The sequence below is a fragment of the Apostichopus japonicus genome, chromosome 8, assembly GCF_037975245.1.
Source record: "Apostichopus japonicus isolate 1M-3 chromosome 8, ASM3797524v1, whole genome shotgun sequence".
In the NCBI taxonomy this organism is placed as follows: domain Eukaryota; kingdom Metazoa; phylum Echinodermata; class Holothuroidea; order Aspidochirotida; family Stichopodidae; genus Apostichopus; species Apostichopus japonicus.
Window position 1 is genome coordinate 1675880 of NC_092568.1, and position 21948 is coordinate 1697827.

At 35.6% G+C, this 21948-nt stretch overlaps 1 protein-coding gene across 3 annotated transcripts in view; it reads left to right on the forward strand.

Annotated features, from left to right (window-relative positions):
* LOC139971205 (uncharacterized) overlaps positions 1-21948 on the forward strand; it is a 122449-nt gene continuing 100501 nt past the window's right edge. For 2 of the 3 annotated variants that reach the window (XM_071977475.1, XM_071977474.1), the window contains exon 1: positions 2-264. The gene's annotated coding sequence lies outside the window, so the exon portion shown is untranslated. Of the gene's footprint in view, positions 265-21948 lie in introns of all 3 variants that reach the window. The other variant, XM_071977477.1, reaches the window with a different exon arrangement.

The following is a 21948-nucleotide window of genomic DNA, read 5'->3' on the forward strand; positions in this document are numbered from 1 at the left end:
ACGACAACTTGAATTGAGCAACTTCACTTTTTTCGCTCGAAGATAGTTTACTGTTGCTGAGGCAGCAATTCAGTAGGACACCACCTGAGGATTGGGAATACCGTATACTAAACTGGGAGCCTAGCCAAACGCTACAACAGTGCAGCTAATTAGTAGCCTAGACGGATCGTCGTGAAGTAGACTGAATGAGCTACTAGTGTAAAGACGCTCTTGCAGAAATTACTTGGCTAACCTGTAAGAAATTGTTCGGAAACCTTGACGAAGGTGAGTGATGTTCGTTGCTTCTCTGAGACGGAGACCTGGGATTGCACAAGACCCAACGTTGTAATGTGGGGTTACGCTACTCAATAGGCTAACGTAGGCTAGGCATAATGTATATGGACGGTTAGGCCTGAGTTGAGTCACGGCAACACAGACATGTAACTGTCAGTACCTGCTATATGCCAAGGCCTCAGTGTTTGTTAGGTCACGTACGAGTGTAACAGACAAGTCGAGTATAACAGACAAGTCAAGATCAATTGTCAACAAAAATGTCTAACAAGCATGCCATTGACAAGCGCCATGTTCTGTGCATACTATTATTATTGCTTTTGACATTTATGCCCAATTCTAATCTAGGCTATAGGCTAGCTGTACGTGTAAGGCCTTATTTAGACCTAGGCCTATAAATGTCAGTACACAATGATCACCAACCTTTTACAGTAAGTTTAACCTGATTATGTGTAAGTAGTATTCCATATCCAAGGAGCTCACTTGATGCCACATTGTCATGACTGTGTGGTTACTATCTCGAGTAAGGGTACTAAGTTTGAGCATGGATCAAGTTGTTTGGTTTCTATGCCCATGCAAGCTCTATCTCTGGTGACTCTTATTAATGAAGTAATATCTGGATGTCACAGTTAGTAGGCAAAGTCTAGGCCTAGACCTAAAATAGTTGAACCTGGGCTAGCATATCCTACAGTAGCACGCTTGTTTTAATTCCACAGAGTGCTATTCATGCTAGATATTGATTAATTTTTCTGTTACAGATCTCTTAAAATCAGGAACAAATATAGCCTAAAAATAGTTAAGCCAAGAGCATATATGCCTTAAAAGTACTTACATATTGTATCCTTTCTTTTAAAAATTGTTTGAAATAATTCCTTGAAGTATTTCAGCTTTCATTAAATTGAGCTAGAGCTACATGTGGGCTTGATTTAGTTGAAAGTTGTGTATATAAGTATTAACTATTACTACATATCAAAGTCAATATTACTACAGTGAATCTAAGCTGTGCACTGGGGATGTACATTTGACTTGACGTGTTAAGTAAGAGGATACAAATTGAACATGTTTCAAACTTGCAGAGCTTTCTCAAAGTTGGAACATGGACAGTGTCAGTGATTATTTTCTCGAAAAGTCATCATTAGAGTATAATTTGCTGAGAAATCAACCAAAAACCTTGTCATTTGTGTCTTGTAAACAAAGATGAAGATAACTTTGAATTTTGCTTCATCTAAATCAAGAGGTGATTGCCCGATAAATTAACAAATAATTATATGACAGTGATTACCTACAGGTGGAATATCTGTTTGATATCCTTCGACAAAATAAACTATTTTTCCTTTTTGGAAAGTCTGTTATTGTCATAACTATTAAAAAGGAAATAATTTTTTTTTTTTTGGTTACATGTTTTATAATACAGAACTTTGATATGAAGAGACCTAGAACTCAAACTGTATGTAGTTATCATACCCAAAGTTCACCAATTGGAGCTAAAACCTTGAAGATTTCATTGTTATACATATATATATATATATATATATATATATATATATATATATATATATATATATATATATATATATATATATTATATATACTTGTGGTTGGTTGACATCTATCTTGGTGCAGAGTGCTCTATCAGAGTTGTCTGATGATCGCTCAAACGTGTGAAACGCTGAGTAACAACTACTAGTGTTCCATTAGTCTCAACTAATTCTCCCCTATGTATATATATTTATATTTACATTTATATTCATATATTTGGTGTGATGTTCCAACACTTTCTGTGAATCTAAAAAAATTCTTTTGAAAAACTTGTAAATTATTTTTTGTTACCGTATGCAATAAATCGCACTTCCAGCAAACCCACAATGGTGTGGGATTGTGATCGCATCACTTCAAAGACAAGGGCTGTTCAACAGCAAAATTTATGCTTTCTAGGAAGGCTATCATTATTATTATAGCCAGTGGTACATTGTCACAGGCCGTAATTTAGCATTCCTGTTTTGACTTAATAATTGTGAGATTCCAGGGAATAATTTAGTTTTCAATTTTCTTTTGGAAGGTTTGAAGTTTGTCTCATTATAAAATACTATGGTTACTGTATGCAAACTGCTATACATGTTTGCACTCGTACAGCAGGTTGCCCATTTTTGCAAAGCATTTTGCTATACGATAGCGGGTAATTTATTGCCCAGATTCCTGAAGTTTGTTATAGCTTGTAAACTACTGAAATAATATGGTTCCGTGCACTGAAATTACTGGGCATCTTTGCAGATGTTTCATATTAAGTGCCTTGGCCATTTTGTGTAGCATTCAGCAATGCAAAATCATAATTTGATTCAATATAAATTATTCAGTGATGAATGTAAGAGCCAAGAAAAACACCTCAAGTAGTATTATTGTAATGTTGTTGTTTGCTTTCTACAGCTCTTCAAATAGTGAGTTACACAGTGTATGTATATATAGTGTAGGTGGACGTACAGTAAATTGAGTACTGACACTACAATGTAGGACTAAGCATATATATGTTACTTAAATAAGTGTAAACACAAGTGTATCATACTGTATTATGCCAATTGGAAAACAACTGCTGTTTCCCTGAAAATACCATTTTATAACTGCACTTTGTACGGTCATTGTTTTTGTATTGTATTGTAAAAAAGCATAGAAAAGTCAAGGAAAAATTTAAACTTTTGAGTTTTATAACATTTCACTTAAATTATGGTTTTCAGTAGTTAACTAAAATTTCTAAAGTAGTTAAGCTTCTCAGTTTTAATACTGCTATATTGCAGATGTATACAGGTGGCTAATATTTTCGCTATGCTTCATCAGACAAAATATTTTCTAAAGAAAAATTCAATAACTAACTTTACTAAAAGTTATTTTTTTTAAGACTTTTGCAAACATACACATGTCATCTTTGAATTTGTATATACAGATCTGTAATTTCTCAATTTTCGTACTCTACATTTACTATAGCATTTTACTATGCTATGCAAGAAGAATTTCCTGGTGTATTTAGAACTTTTGTTCATAATGGAATATTTTATCTGCTCTTGCATAGCAAACTGCTACACAAAATGGGCAAATTGCTAGACAAATGTTAAATGTATAGATAGCAGTTGTAATACACAGAACCTTAAGTTTTCCTCTTTTTTTTTTCACCTGAAAATCTTACAGAAAAATGAACATTTATCTTTTTCCTTCTCCTCCCTTCCTGAATTGATGACTCTGTCATGTATACATTGAAAATTATGGAATTATGATCCTAACTTACAGCCCATACAGTACATGACCTACAGAGCCTTTAAGAATAGATTTTGATGAAATACTGTACACTCGACTGTGGCTATACACTTGTTAACACAGTTTCCTATAAGGCAGCAGCTCAATGCTTCTTCTAAAGTCTCAACTGTTTTGTGGGGTCATTATGGCAAAGAATTTCCTAGTCCATGGATTCCAAAGACTCTGTAATAACAGTTTTATATTTGTACCACAATTCAACAAGTCTTGCCAGCCAGCATGTTAACACTGAATACATGCAGCCCAGCCTGTTTGTATTTTGTACCACTATTCAACAAGTCTTGCAAGCATGTAAACATACACAGCCCAGTAAATACATGCAGCCCAGGCTGTTCCTCAGATATATAAACCAAATTGATCTTGGGAGACAGAGAGTTTTTCACTCTTTCACAGTAGATTTGCATAGAATAGATATATCCGGTAAGATTCCTTGTGTGAAGAATAAAGTAAACAGCTGGCCCCTTTCATTCTCTCCTCTTTGACCTCTTTTCATCACAAACAATGCTGGAAGTAACTGTGGTTTACATCAACATAGTGTGTGACTGGATATATTCAGGTTGTGCACACCACTGTTCAGTCACCTGTGTCCACACAGTGTGCTGCATTTATACACTGTTACTAAACCCTCATCCACAAAAAAAGGAAAAGGCATGAGGAAAATTGTTCAATTGTCCGTGGCTGCACCCTTGACGGTAATTTTTCCTCTACTCAGTGTAAGTTAGGGAGGCTGTGGTTACCCAAGATTGTACAGTAGCTGTTCACATGGGGTGGTTGAGTCTGTATTGTACATATACTGATCATGTACAGGATAGCCTCAAGCTAGTTCTAACAGCTGTACTACCTGTGGAATATGTCCCTTATAATTTACAGAGACATTAATAAAAAAAGCCCAAAAAAAAGGGGCAAAAAACAACACAATTTTGGCCTGTGAACTTGTGTGATGAATGATCTTTATTCCTTTTACAGTGTATGCCTAAGTATATGATTCCTGGTGTGGTTGGGTGGACTTATGAGTAAGCTGACATATTAAGATTTGAGGTACTGTACCATAGTCCATAGTTAACTTACTTTAGTGCCAGTGGTGTTGTGTATGGTTGGCACACTAGAGTGTGTCAGATCGAATGCCTAGATAATCATGGAGCTATGGCTATAGCTCCATGCTATAATACTGTTTTTTTTTATGATAATAAACAGTCTGAACAAACAGTATAATGCTGCATTTACACTTTTATTCAGTTGTAGTCCTGTGTATGATTGATTTATATTGGAATGTTGTCTCCAGTCCCAACATACTGATGAATTATGGTACAGTGTTAGGAACTATCTAATAATTTACAATGTTGAACTTTTGACTGTCCTATATCTATATACATTAACAACCTATCAAGGACAGACAGTTCAAAGATTACAACAAGACTAAAAAACCCCATCATGGCCGGCCAGATCTTACTCCATGAGTTTGTGCATATTGTAACAGAGCTAACAAAGTCACACAAACACAATACCACTCGGTAAATATTATTTTTGCTTTTAATATTGTACTAGGTCAGTCAAATGCACTTATATCACCCACAAAGTTTGCTTAGGCTATTGACAATCGAAGAGGAAAGAAACCTTTTAAGATACAAAAAAAAAAGTAAGATCCCAAAAGAACAGCAAAATGAATGCATGCTTTGTATGTAATACATGTGCACAATAAACCAATTTGTGAACTTAACATTTATGTGTTATGTGTGTGGGTATAGCACAGTACATTCAACACATTTGAAATGCCAAGAGCACTTTTGTGAAAAGTGTATTTTTTAACATGAGTCATGATTATAAAGGCATACATTGCTTCTAGTGATTAAGGTACATGTTAAAACTTCATCTTGTATCTGTCTGTGGTTATTCAGCAGCATTTTGTGCTCCCTCGGTTAGATTTTGGAAACAATTTTGTTTTATTGAATTTACAAAGATCTGAAACCATGTTTATAACACTCAAAAGATATGCTCAATATTGAATGTATCGTTAGTATTTATATAAATTTACGTTAATTATATTAATTTATTCAATGACACCAATCTTCTGGATTAATTGAACAGTTGGTCGTTAAAGTGCTGCATTGTAATTAAGATTAAGAGGTGGAGTACAATTGTCAAATTTTAGCAACTACTATGAATTTTGATCTTAAACATGCACAAGTTTTGTTCAATATGAACGAAGATAATGCCACTATAAACAAATCTTGTTTTCTTGACTTATTAACCATAAATCCTATGACCAAACAACTCACAGGAATTGACCAATGCATTTCTGTTTTTTGTTTCATATATATTTATATGGACCAGGCTCCAGTTTGAACTACAGATATATAACTTGATTTATGATGACCTAGGCCCTAATACTGCTTTGTATCAACTATTTTAAGTTCTATATTAAAAAACAAGTGTCTTCCTTGTCTTCTGTAAACAATTAATGTTTGCTTAATTTTGCAATGTGTCTATTGTTTCTGTGACTGCAAATGCCCTAGTCCCCTTGATTTGGTGATTACTGTATCTCTACAAAAGTCTTCTTCATCTTGTTTACAGTTTACAGAACTCTGCAATCATAATACGGTGATAAGATGGCCCACCGATCAAAGGTTCCATAATCCCTCTTATATACTGTAGGTTATACTCAAAAAGTTACAACATGTCTTATACTACTAACATGGCTTGCCGTAGTAGTACATGATGTGGGTATTCCTGCATGCTGTCCTTGCTGGTTATATATATGCAATTGTGCTGCTTGTGGAGACAATATTTGTATCAAAGATTTGTCACATTTCATCTCACATTTCCCAAATGTATTATCCTCAAAATTTGAAAATGAAACAAGTAACTTAAAGCTGCTGTTATTGAAACATGATACTGACTTGTACTGGTAACTTTTTTTTATAATGTCATTTTTAACATGTACCTTTGGCAATGGGATGGATATTTTTTTTTTGGGGGGGGGGGTGCAGGGAGTGGGTATGGAAGGAAGGGCATCACATCATATCCATATACTTGTAACTTGTTTTCTAACTCTGTGGGATACATTTGGAATTTTGGATCTTTTAATTTCTTTGATATAGAAGATTATGTCATGTCCAAATACAGTAGCAAACACATCCAAACCTACCCAGCTGTCCGACATTTGAACTTCTTAAAGCCTCATTTAAAGCACAAACACAAAACAGCAATTTATGGAATTATTTTCCATCCCTAATGAAATCCTGATGGCTAATTTCTCGAGAGACCATTAATTCTACTTCTTTTGACAGACATATTTTGAGCCTTAATTAGGCCAATGTCGTTTCGGTAATGTACTTTACAGTGGATACCATGCAAGCAGAGATTTTGAGCTACTTGACACTCTGCAAACTTAAAGACATGCAAAGGTAACAGTGGGATAACCCACAATTCTCTTGTGCATTTGTACTGTCAGTGTGGTTGTGCAGGACTACTGTATGGGAAATTAATTATCAAATATAGTATTTTTCAGGTGGGTGGGAGAATTGGGTGGGGGGGGGGATGGTGGAGGACACAAGTGAAGGACCTTCCTGTATTTTCACTGTTGTTCTAAAGGAAAGTTGAAATAAGGGTTCTTTCAGGATAACTGTAATACAGTGTGCAACCCCAGTGACCCTCCATGAGACCCCACTACCCTCATGATTGGGGGGCGCAGTGCAAGTATGTCATGAGATTTTAGGCTAGCTTGATCTTAGTGCATACATGTAAATGAGATAGGTTAGTGCATCATCATGAGTGGACCTTGCCATCTTTTGAAGCACTAGCAGTATGAATTGGTCGTTTGAATGAATTCTCAGGGAATAATTGATCCAGTATCCCATCGCAAACTTGCTTTACTGTAAATAGAATGGTCAAGTTGCTATACAAGTGTAAAGATTTCTATATAGCAGTTTTCTATACAGGAACTAAAGTATTCAATGAAAGGAAAAAATCAGAGCCTTCTGAAATCCTACACAAAACTTGGACACTGACTTAATTCCCAGATTCTGTGTGTATATAAGCTTTAGAGGATTGTTTCTTTAACCATTAACTGTATTAGTACAATATTAAGGAATCAAACGTTTAATGCTTAAAGTGTGTTTAATAATCTCCCCTTGAATGAAGAAAGTATTTATGATGTTGGTACAATGTCAAAGTGGATTTTTAATATCTTGGGCAAAGTCTAGACTGACATTGTTACTTAGCCAAGTTAGATTTTCACTACAACAGTTTTGTAACAGCATGTACAGTCAGTACCTAGCAGATAAGAATCAGGCTGAAGTTATTTTTGCCATCAACATTTGGGGCTTTGCTTTGGATAAAACTTAATTGAGCCTTTACAGAACGTGGCTCCCATTGTGACAATCTGAGTGAAATCCAGCCATCTGGCAGCAAGTGGAATTTGGCCAATGAAACATGACCAGCTGCAGTAGATTACAGTTAAACTGAGATTCATAAGATGTCAACTTATAATCCTTGCTGATTTCAAGTAAATTGTCACAATTTAGCATTCGTTCGCTATAGGAGAAGGCAACTCTGTGAGCTAGTGGGTGAGCCCAGTACTGTACATAGAACAGCAGTAAAACTAGCATAACTAGAGCACTTGCAGCAGTCGTCACTAATGAAGTGGTTTATATGCTATGTTTCTTCCTATCTTGTCGACTCCATCTCTGTGAAATCTTTAAATATATACTGACTGTGTAGAAACTAGCTAGTCTTGACAAGTTGACATGCGTTGGGAGATATGGGCATCTAACCAGGGGCGGCGATCTGTTTCAAATATTGGGGGGGACATTTGCTTGGATGCAGGCGAATTACTATCAAAGCGGAGCGCCACCATTGGTTGGCGCGCAGCGTACGAGAAAATTTCTGGTTTTGATAGCCCCCCAGATCACCGGAAATGGCACTTCTCGGGCTTGAAAATGACCAACCAGATGTACACTTTTGCCTGAGAACCAAGTTTTTCTTAATAGTTTTTTTTTCATTCATAACCTTTCTCAAGATTGTCACCAGTCACACATCATGTTCGACCTCATTGCATCTCCTGTGGATCATTGCTTTAGTAGGTAATTCTACGTAACGGCCCACAATACCCGTCAGCCCCACTTTTCAAGGTTTTAAGCCCATTATTTGTTCAGAATTTGAATAAAAAATTCACTTAAAACCTACCCATAATGTTGCACAAAATTTAATCTATGGACAACCAATATAGAAAATCCCCCTCAACCCCTAACAGACCGGTCAAAATTGCACGAGTAGAGGGAAGTATGATGAAGAATGTTGGTCAAGGAATTTTCGAAAATTCAGACACAGTCAAATTATTGGTGTACAAATATTAAAACCTCTTATAACGGCTACTATAAAACTTCGATATCATAGAAAATACCAAAAAAATATGCTCGAGGGGGAGGGCGTCTCCACCCTTCATCCCCCCCCCCTTGGCTACGCGCCTGCGGTTAGAAATCTTGTAGGAAACAGGCCAAAATGGGAACCCAGTGAACCCATATCGATGTGGATCATAAATATGATTGTAGGTACTTACACTCATACACAAGATGCAAACCAAATTTCATTACGGATGCGGTCCGTCTAGCTTCATTTCAAGAAAAAAAAGTAAAAACTACTTTTGGTCATATATATAGTAACAAATTGTGACACGGTTAGACAGGCGCCTTGCGAGGAATTTGCCAAGGGAGGGGCAAAGCTTGTACCCAGACTTTCTAATTGTAGCGCCACCATAAGTTGGCGCGAAGCGAAAAAGAAAATTTTGGCCGAAAATGCCTCCCAGATCGCTGGAAATGGCACTTCCCAGGCCTTGTAAGTTGCATCTAAGCATTTTCTATTTTGAAATTACTAGCGATATCATAAAAAAAATACAAAACATATGCTTAAAAAAAACTATGCCACCAAATATTGGGGGGGATATTAGATACTATATCCCCCCACCTAAAATATTGGGGGGGACATGTCCCCCCCGTCCCCCCCATGATCGCCGCCCATGCATCTAACTATGATTTGTATTGTTGACAAGAAGCCTGACTATTAATGGGCTGATAACACTATCTAGGATGAGGCCTGTTTACAGGTATTCAGGTATTACAGGTTTACATGTATGTGGCTCTGCCAGTATTTAAATCTTTACATCCTAATAAATGTTCAACATACAGTAAATATGCAAGTGATTCTAATTAACCTTTCTCGCGAGCGACAAATCATTCAAATATGTAGGTTACTTCAGTTGTTGGTGACAAACAGCCATATAACAGGTGTGGCCTATATATTTGTTTTAGGGTTTGAAATTAAGGCTTAGATCCAATGAGATTGGTGAGCATCTCTTCGTCTTCATAAAGTTTGCTTGCGACTGGTTATAATATAGCAATACCACTGCCAGATTGATCAAAGTTTAAATTAAAGGTAAGCTCTCTAGTACAGATACTAAATGACTGGAAGATCAAAACACAACCACACAGCTGTGTACGTAACATGGAAAGTATACTACTGCTGTACTATGCGCTAGTCTACATGCACCATAACAGCTTTCATGCACAGTCCATGCTTGAGCTAGCGAAATGATGTACCACAGTATCATTAATAACTTTAAACAAAAAGTACAGTATGAAAAATGTTTCCTGAAAGGTAATTAGGGGGGGGGGTGGATGGGGGGTATTGAAGAACTTAACATGCATAGACTCCAGAAGTGTGACCTAATTAATTCACAGATGACATTGCAAGGTCCTACCTGTAATTGCGTTAGATTTGTCGCAGGGGTTCTACTCGTAATGCGTAAGGTTGGCATGTCGTAATATGCATTTTTGAATAGCCAAATGAGAACTATATATCAGAATACATAAAATGTAAATGTGTTCCTCATAGGACATCTGCCATACATGCAGTTTTTTTCCGTTAGAGATATCTTTCCATTTTGGGTTTTATTTAAAGCCAACTTACATTACCCCTATCAACATAATGGACTAAGCTACAAAGCTGAAGGTACATGTATCAAAAAACATATTTTAACATTTTAAAGACATGATAACTACATCATATAGTACTTACCAAGTACAATTTTAATGTTCCTTTGATAATTTTATACTACCTGTTAAATGTTTCTTCGAACATTGACAAACAGTGCAGACTCTACTTTAGTAATAGCAACCTTTCTGAGAAATGACGGTCTAGCCGTCACTGGCCGAAGGATTTTCTGCATGTTGCCGTGTTTGACGGATCTAGCCGTAGTAGTAATTACCAACATTGCGATCCGCGTTATAGTCATTGCCGACTTTGCAATCCGAGGTTTCCTCTCACAATTTGAAAGGTCGGTAAAAGGGACTCCATAGTTTTCTCTTTTGGGAAACCAAAAAAGGGAATTGAAGGAGAAAAAAAAAAGACCTTCACACTGCCTGTGTCTGCTGAGGCAACTTTAAATGGATTTTATGAAAATCCAGTTTATGATTTGAGAATATTGAGATACTTTACTAGTTACCCCACTGTGAGCAGTGAAGTTGAAATCTGATAAATATGCCACCAGTATTCAGCTCTGACCCCTTTAGACCTCCTACCCCTTTGTTCCCTGGGCTACAAATGTGATCCTTGGCATGCCATGTATTGGACTCCCTATACCAATCATGTTGTGCTAAGTATGATGCCCACAACTTGGGCAGATATGTAATGTATGTTTGCACATTGCCTTGATTGATGTGAAGCCTTTACAGATCTATGTGATGTTGTGAATAGGACCTCAATGTCTTGTGATTCTAATAGAAGATGTCCACAGTACCATATTAAGAAATAGCAAGAGTTACCAGCTTTTTTTAATCGGACAATTACTGTACACACAGATTACAAATTAGTTAATAGTTTATGTAATCCAGGTGGTTTTAAACACCATCCAAGATAAGCCTGGAAATAGCAACTGTTACGATGTTCGACTGTGTGAATTTGTCATCACATCGCAATACTCATCCTATCTTTTGTTCCTTTTTCTGTTGTTGTTGAATCATGCAGTTTGGTGCCTTGCACATTCCATTTGGCCATGATACTAAAACGAAATTAAGGAAAGCAAGATACACATAGACGAGGTTAATATAAAAGTTTGAGTCCTCTTAATGCCTCTCCCTAATAAGTACGTACAAGGATCATGGCACAATATTATATAATATTCCTTATAATATAACCACGTCTATACACTCTAGGTACTATATACATTTATAGGTAATATATGCTAATTCTGTGTTGTAGTTTCACACTGCACACTGGCTGTTTATCTTTCTTGACTCTATCAAATCTGTTTGCCATACCAGCTTTACCAGGTGTGCATCTATGGCAACGCCTATTGCTGTATATCATCTGTTGGATATGGTAGCATCCGATATCAGTCGGTTTGATATACGATGCATGTTACTCATCCGATGCCCTTACGTCCCGATACTCGCTTCTTCTTTCTCTCTCTGTCTCTCTCTGGGCATGACATCTCGGCTTCTGATAGCAAACGCTAAAGGCCGCTCTTTTTTTATCCCGGGCAGACATGCATCTCGTTCGGTATTGGATATCACTACAGATAGTTTGTGACAATTAAGGTTAATGCTACATTAACACTCGAGTCAGACTCCAAGGCATCGCCCGCTACTTCATCTCAATATGATTGGTAGAGCATACAGATTTTGGAGAGATAAAATTTTACAAAGCCACTCAGAGAGAGAAAGTTGCGTTTTTTTTTTTTACCAGTGTTTCAAAAGGAATGATGGTAAAGTTAGGAATTAACCGTGCTTTATTGCTCAGTCTAGTTGTCTGAAGGACCTCAGTAATTGTTTGTGCAGTGTCTCTTGTGAATTGAACATACTGTACGAAGAAGGTAAAGAAGAATTGTAGAGAGGGGAAAGTCTTGTTTATAAGGGTCATTGGCCTACTGACTGCCTCTCCAGAGTTTATCACTGCTCATTTCCGTATTTTGATTGGAAATTTCGACAACGGTTGAGGGAATTCCGTTAAAAGGAACTAGGTTTGATGTTCAGGAATTTGAGTTTTGGAGGAGATATTGAGTTAGATAGGTCGGCAACCTGAAAATGTGATGTTTAGTTGTTGTTTGGTTGAATACATGTCGTTAGTCTAATTTCCACAATTTTCCGTTTCTTTTTAATTGTAGATACTTGGTCATGAAATATCTAACTTTGCAAATTTAAAGGAAAAACATATTTCAGACAGTTTGAAAAAATCTTACGTCGCTTATTTTACCAGTTATCAATACAGTAGCGTCTTTGACCCTTCACTTCTAAACTTTATTTCTTACAATGATGAAAGATCGACCTTGGTAGCATATCAAGAATAATTTGGTTGAAATGTACTCAACAAAGAAGTCAAATTGGACAAATTAATAATCATTCTTCCCACCATATTCTTTTTTTGTCCCCCTACCCTCATCTCAGGAAGATTAGAAAAAAAGGTTTGTTCTTTTTTTTTTCTTCTTGGAAAATTATTTTGCTTTCCATGTTTATTTTTTCCTCATCTTATTTTGAATTCCCCCCTGGCTGGAAAATATCACTCTGGACAGCGGCTGATTTTAGATCTGAGTTTTAAAATCCATGTTGAGATCGATCTCCTTCACTTCATGAGACACTTCTTCATTAAAACTGAAGTTTGATTAAAGGGGCTGTTGTTCCTAGGTGATCACTAAATTATCGAGCTATGTGTGATTGAAACCCAATCCAGGCCACACCGCCGTAAGTCTTTATATTTTTAATCCGAGGTCAAACGTGGAAAGTCCGTTCAATAATTGCAAATCTTGTTTAGATTGAGAGCTTAGCGTCGTCGTCCCATCTAGATCTCAGAAAGCGGCTGAGTTATATATTGTTTTAAGAATCCAAAAGGAAATCTCAGAAAGATGGAAGGCGACCGCACTCTACATTACTCATCGAGGAAATCATGCCTTTATTTCCAGCAGTTACTTGAATCTGATCGACACCTTTGCATTATATACTCTGTCAGTTAAATTAAAAAAAAAAGAATAATAGGATAGGATAAAAATACAATAGGAGGCGGCCTGAGCTACGAGTATTCATGACCTGATAAATTCATTTTTATCTCTCTTAATTTATGTCATTCCTGGTGTCGGTTATTTTTCTTCAAGTTTTTTTTTTTCCAATTGAAGAAAATTTAATTCTTTGTATATATACATTGATTTGATGAATTATTTGTGATGTGTTATAGTATATCACAAGTCTTCCATACTAAGACTTGTGATCTAGTTTGCTAGATGTATGTTTGTGTGTTTGTATGTATGGGTGTATGTGCGTGCGTGCATATGTATGTATAGTTAGGATCCAACTATTTGAGCAGAATCAGTTGGAAGATTCCGGTATAAAACTGTCCCCATGTACAGACCCATCTGTACTAGGATAATGAGACTCACCATGTTTAAATATTAAGCAATATATGATGTCGGATTGAAAGAGCAAATAATTAAAACATTGACTTTTGAAAAGTATAATAAGTTGATATTATTTAAAATGTTGACAGGAATCACAAGTATTTAATTCACTCCTCTCTAACCTGTCACAGAGTCTACTTACTATATGCACTTTCTTATGGACCTAGACTATGTGGAATGGGAGACGGTAAAGTATCACTGCTCGTAAATCCCCAAACCAGTAAGGTTTTGGGAAACGTTTAAGCTGTGCATCCCCATTTGAGAGATCTGTCCCAATATATGTTTACACACCTTCACAGTAAAACCCGAATTGTTATCAAAACATTTGTCTCAAGTTTTAATTTTGGTTTTGTTTATAACCACATTTAATTAAATCCTTGTATATTTCTGATACACATAAATAAGTTTGATATTATGAGTAAAAAAATTCCACCCATCCTGTGGTGATTTTTTTCCTGGTTAATGTTTTGTTTATACAATAATACAAGGCTCCAAACAAAGAATTAATTTCTTTGATATCTCATCCGACACTCCCAAGACGTTCGAAGACCTTGACCATAATATCCGCCCGCTGAGACTTTAATCTTCCGGGCGAAACAAGACTTAACAGTGTCAGGGCCCCGTCATCAGAAAACCATTTTTGATGACTCGGTGGATTGTTTCAGATTGCCGTTTGCTGGACGTTTATAATAATTATATTCCGTTACAGCGTAATTGGATTTTGAAGTAAATCCACAGATCTCGAGTTTCTTGCCAGGAAGATTTCAGTAGCATTCTGTGGTTTCCCATTACTTTTTATGGTATTTAATATATACGGTATGTTACTGTAATATCAGAATCAAAAGAGAGACTAAGATGAGAAATGCCAATCAGCTACACCCAGAATTATACAGTACTAGTTCACAGTCAAATTGAAGTAAACACACCCCCAGGAATGATACCAAGTATCACTTAACAATAGGAAAGAAAAGAAAAGCAGGAACAAAAAAAAGGAAAAATGAGAAAAGTTCCTGTTTTTAATAGTTTCAAAGTTAGTGATGTGAATTTAAAGAAGAAACCTGTATATTTAAATGAAAATTGCTTGGAACATTTTTTCCAACAATGCTATTGCAGAAACTACCTGTGGTTTTTCTTCTGCCAGTGTCAAATTTCTAGTTCATGCTAAATGCCAAAGAATTACAAAATTTCGTATCCACCTGTTAAACTGTAACTATGTAATAAAGTTTCCTGTGTTTAGGAATTTCAAGGTCAAGAAGGCGGATCGGTATGCAGTTTAAAACAATATGTTGACTATAAGTGTAATCCTTATGAGTAACTAAATATAAAGGAGAGGAATTAACATCAAAATAGCTCATTGTGATGTCAAAGGTGAACACAATAGGAGTACAGGTACATGCTGGATCAGTGTGTCAGAGTTTAGAATGTGTGTACCTGTAGGTCCAACGGAAAATGTGGTTTGGTACAGTATAGTGTTGCTGTCTGTGGCGAATATTTCACTGTGTTTCATTGTTAATGCTTTAATAGAATAGCGAGTTTAGATACTGAATGGAATGCTGTATTCAAGATAATGTTTGCATGCATTGGATGGATTTGAATGTATAGTCACCATGGTGATGATGATGTACCATTTATGATTGGTCAGTATTTTGTATGCTTTTGTGTATGTATGTAGATATGTATCCTTACCATTAACTTGTGTATAGAGTTTTGAAATTCACAACCTTATTGGAAGCGATCAAATTTTCAGCCAAAGTTTAGAAGCTTTTTTTTTTTTTTTTTTTTAAACCAACTATCGTAACAAGTTAAACCTACATTACAGTGCCTTAATCAGCAATATTGTTTGAGTTTTCAGAAAACAAACAATATTACTTTATAAGTAGTTATTTAAGTCTGGGAATCCCAAATGCTCATTTCTATTTTAATTTTGAGAAGACACACAATACTTTACCTGTTTTTTTAAAAATATTGGAATAAAAACTCTCATTTCTATTTTAATTTTGAGATGACATAATATTTTATATGTTGATATGAAAATTTAAGAAACCAAACGCTCGGTTCTATTTTAATTATATGATGGATGACCTAACAAGTGGTGATTAATATCAATCCAAGTTCTCAAAATAAATATCAACCATTTTTTCTTTTTCTCTCTTTTGTTTTACTGAAGTCAAGTTCTTCATAATAAAGACTGTAACTGATGACATACTGTGGATGACTGTCATTTGAAATTTTGAAGTGTATGATAGAGATGCTTTGCTCTGTCTGATAGTAAGACCGATAATTGAAGTCAAAAGTAAAATCAATCATTCTCTACTTGCAGCTAAATCAATTACCTCTTGTTCTGCTCAATGAGTGGAAGCAATCGATGTATGGAAAAGTAGATATAGAGAATAGCTAAGTTAAAAGATTTTCACTGACAATAAAGCTTGACGGATAGGACTGACTGATAAAAATGACTAGAAATTGTTGAATAACTAGAAATAAAATGACTAAGAAAACGTATTATATTATATTTAAGTAGGTAATGATTTATCTCACTCATCTCTTACCTGTCTCTTAAAGTGATGAACTGTACTCTGATCTACCTAGCCTACCAAAAATATGTGACATTCTTTCACTGGGCCCGTATCACTTCAGGCAGTTTCCCCCTCCCATTAGAGCCCACCACTTCGAAGTTTAGGGATTCTAGCTCGCAATTTTCCTTTGCCGGAATCTTCAGTGTAGCACATCCTCCCACGCAGAAGTATATGTTGGGTTTCATGATTTATGTTGTTTTTATGTAAAATTCTGACAATTTTAATACTTTTACACATGTCAAATTTTACACAGAAAATGAGACTTTTTACTCTTCTTGGTAGCGTTTTGGGAGAAAACTTTCTGTTGTGATGTTAGTTTTTAAGAAAACGGGTAGTAATATGAGTTTAACATATATACATAAGTCATACAGATAGCAAGTTTCATATTCCAAGAGTCGACTCTTTAGAATTTAACCTTCATATTTAGACATCGGTAAGAGTTATTTGAATGTCCCCCTGCAAGTCGGTTAGCTCTGACTACAATAAATGCCATGTAAATGTCAAACCACTTTCTCTTTCATCTTTTCCTCTTTATTGCCCGTCATCTGACTCCGTCTTGCAGATGGTTTTCAATTTGCCAAATTGAAGTCAGGAATTTGCTAGAATATTTCTGGCTTTTCTCGTCAAGTGATGGATTGCAAAGTAACAAGGAAATTACCGCTCGTCGGGCATAACGCAAATTTTGTTCTTTTTTTCCTGAATTTTAGTGCTCGTCAAGTTTAGACATAACTTGGTTTTACTGTCATGGTTTATGACAAAGGAGACATGTATATTAAACCAATTAGCATAATTCACGTTTTCCTCTCGTTAGGATGTGTTCCTCCAAAAAATCTTACAAAACAAAGAAGAAATTAGATTTTTCGGTCAGTTGTCATAATTTTTTATGATGTCATATAATTACTTAAACAACTGCAGATCAGTTTTGTGTCAAGATGTCTTTAGTGATCAATGTTAGATTTAAGTTCACATAAATTTATATCATCTTTAAAAATATATTTAATAAATTGTTTATGTAGCGAGTGTCTCATATGTGCCTCTGGTGAAATATGTCCAGATTGACATTATTTTATGTACCAATAGTTTATATGTTGAAAGAACAGTGAGAAGATGTGGCAACTTCCTGCTTGTAAAAACCTGTAAAACTGCGCACATGTTAATCTTGAAAGTGTAATCAACTACTTCAACTTGAGAAAGTATGGTTTGAAGGAATATTCATAAATTCTTTGATTTATAAATTGGATACGATAAATTCAACGTTTTGTTGCCAAAACACATTTTACATAATTAGTATTTATCGAATTGATCATGTGACATGTATATTCAAATTTTTACAATTTATTTTTAACTGTTACCCTACAGTATTTTCTGAATGATCATTAAGACTCAGTGAAGCTAAAAAAACTATGTTGTAATGTGGTTTAAAAAATATGAAACATTCATGAACATTAACTCAAGAAGTGCTTCAAAAATTAAGAGTTTACACAAATGGTAAAACACAACCTGAACATTACTAGTATTCAGCCATAAATGTTGTATCATGTCAACACACTACACTTGTAAAGATGCTGTTAACATTATAATGCCCCTTCTTCGGAATTTACACAACAGTTCTTCTAAACTATTTGCGAATGTGCCATGCACATACATGACACCAATTACCTGAATTGAATATGGATTTTTTTTATAGAAATCCACCGTACCTTCACAGGTTTCCTTGTTTGTCCGTTTTATCGGTTAGCAACCGTAAAGCCAACTTCAATTCACGGAGTAAGTCATCGTCGTCGGCCCCGTTGAACAGCGACACTCATGCAGTGATGAGTAAGGACGGAAAATTAAATTAAAATTGTTATCAAAATTAGGCTCTGGATTAAATTGCTGAGAATGCTGTGTACACCGAAGGTCAATTAACCTGGCTTTCACACCTCTGGGTTAAAGTGATACTTGCAACTTTATTCATGCACACATATATATTATGTTGTCTTTGAACCTGGAAGACACTTCTTCATATGGTTCCATGCAGGGAAATTTATTTTAATTTGGTGTGAAGTTGATCCATGCAGGAGCCATGTTTTGTGTCTATTATGTTTGCAAAATGTATGACTTTTATCATGAAGCAGGATCAAATCGTCTAGTCAGAGCGGACATCAGAATGAAATGATGTAGATTTACATAGATTTACATGGATCTATTCACCTTGCTCTGCACTTCACCTGTCTCCTCACTACAACTGTAATCTAAAGCTCTACTGTATCTGTACTGTATGTATGTAAAATTATGACAGTTTTGTGCTGTGCAAAACGTTCATTTAAATGTTTCACATCAAGAATGCCTAGTGTTCACACTTGCACTATATGTCAAAAGGACCACAGGTGATGGTCATTGACATCAGATAAAACCACGCAACGATAATATTAGAGTACACAAGGATTATGTAAAGGCATAAACTACAGTTATATAAAAGCAATAATGATAACATACAGTACAGTACCATGCGGTTCGTTTTGGCCAAAAAGAGTTATATTACATGTACAGTAATGAGCCATTTACTGCGATAGCAGAATGTAGAATGGGACCAGAACTGATGGTAATAAAATATACACAATGATAATTACATTATGATACCAATAGTGAGCATGTAGAAATTGCAAATGTGGTAAGGTGGTATGCATGAATGGACAGCAGACTAACCCAGGGAATCCAGGGAAGAAATTGCTCACACTCAGGATTTCATCGCTCATAAAAATCTCAGCTGGCTGTAGGAGACTACACCGAAGGCCTCAGTGGTTGCTGCGATTATCTTTCAGATTCTTCGCAATCCTTTTATCACCTGACCTCGATGAATGACAAGGGTGAGGACATGCCTGAGATGTATGCAACATTTGTTTGTTTTAACACTGTGTTTATAGGCAGTGATGATGCACCATGCAACGCCATGGTGACAATCTCCTCATGATGAGCCCAGTGAGACAACAAACATCAATATATAGATCTCGCATCAGTGTGTACAGTACGGTAGTACTTAAAATTATAAGCTGCTCTTACACTTACTGTCTTAAATCCTAGAACAGACGTTGAAAAATGACATATTTGATAGCTCTTAAAACATTCCATAGTGGTTCTGTTTATCAGCTCACCACGTTTTCTCACAGCGGAGGGGAATCATATTCGGTAGGATAAAATTAAATCGTTCGGATCACCTGCGAGTGATTTTAGTATTCAGAATGCCACCTGGTATAAGGGTACTATCTTATGTCAGTTCAGAATCTCATAACTTGGCCTGCTAATAGATATGATAAATCATCCAGCCTGGACAGCTACAGTAATATCACTATTTAATGCATTGTGGATAGAGCTCATCACATACATATACACACAGACATACATTAATGTGTACTGTACACACACATACAGTCATATACAGTATAGTTTTTGACATTGTAATAGATGAGTGACATGTTAACTATGACCTGAACTTTATATAAGTTATCATCATCCAGTTCTGATAGCCATGATCTATAACTTCATTTCTCTCCAAATCTGACCTTTGATTTTGAATTTTCCTGTTTAAAAGCTCATTGCGATGCCTTCGATGCTTTTGTGCTGTAAAAAAGCCGATTTATTATTATTATTATTGCTATTGTACAAATATATATGTGTGACTGGGTGTGCATGCACATTATAAGCAATCGAAAGAGCTATGAATTTTTAAAATGTTAAATTATAGTTAAGGAGAACATGAGTTATTATCATTTAATTTTGTATCACATTGTTAGATATCAGATATATAGTCATACATAAATGCTGGGTGTTTGATATATCCTTATGTGTGGATGATCAACAGTTAACATACACTACGTACATGAATATCCATCCGAAGGAGATGGTTCTTTATGTTTGCATGTGTAGCCTGTCAAAAATCAATTAAGGCGATGGGCATTGGTCCATATAAAAACTCCTGGCTACCGGACTGTGCATGATTAGTGTGTTTATACAGCGGTTTCTGAGGAGGGTCGCTTTCTTTTCTATCGAGAGCTTTCCATTTCCTGGGCAAATCACATGCCCTGATGCGAAAGAACTCGGAGAGGAAGCACCATTACCCGACAAAAACCAAAGATGAGATCTTCAGAGCACTTTTAAAGCTGTGAAGAAAATAGATCAGAGTAGGAAACAAGACGTTTTAATGAAGTATGAAAATCTTAGTATTTTTTAAGATGATTTTTTCATAGCTTGCTTGGTACAGTTTATTATTTTTATTTTGTTGACCCTATTTTTAATCCATCTTTATTGATTCCTCCAAGAAAAAGAATCCGGGCTCTTCTGTGCCGTAATGTCGTAATAAAGCAGAATTGATCATGGGAATGGAGGTCATAAGTTTCATGTCTTGGCCTACATTAAAGGTCACAAGAAGTGTGAAATGTAATTGATAAAAGATGTCTTAAAACCCCTTTGTTGATATGTATCTTGACCGACGTATACTGTACATTTACCGCATTAACTAAGGGCATTATTTATCATTTCTGCAGACCTTTCAACAAATTTGAAATGTAATGTAATTAATGACCATGGGCTTGTATGTAATTATTATATATATGTTCTATTTATGTGTGCCATGTAAAAGCCTTAGTATCAACTATTGTATGTAAGCCTTTCAATGTTCTAGACTTGCAGTAGACAGCAAGGCATTTGCAGACAATTTTTCATTTCACTTTCATTATTTTTTTAAATATTAAATATTAAAAATAAAGATACAGCAGTCTCACACACATGTGCCTGTAATTGTTAGTGCAATAAATCTATATCTTCATAGTGTAGTGTGTGTATCCCTGACATTGACTGATGCACAGAGGCATGATTACTGATCATGTCCTTTGCTCATTAAAACAACTAAAACGAGTCCCTATATTAATATATATATTACAGAAAACTAATAATTTGCTGACAGATCTATGGTTGTAGTCCTCCTGTACATAGTGAAATTATCACAACCCTAACACTGTACACAACCTTGACAGGCCAGGAAAAGTATTAAAGATGGTCTTTCTCTGTGGCTGAAATGGATATTTGGTTCGTCTTTGTTCAGTACATACTTATATGAATAAAGGAGATTTATAAAATAATAAATCATAATTAGTAGAAGCCCAGTAGGATATATGATACTATGAAAAGTTTTAGTGTACAGGTAAACTACTGTATAAACAAGATATATAGCCATGTTGATAAATAATCAGATTGATAGGAATCAAACAAGAAATAAACAGCGGGGATTGCAAGTAGAGAAGACTTGACAAATTCAACCACCATTAAGATTGTTTTAAGGCGCCATCAAGCTCATCCCAATATGCCAAGAGAATTTGACAGAAGAGA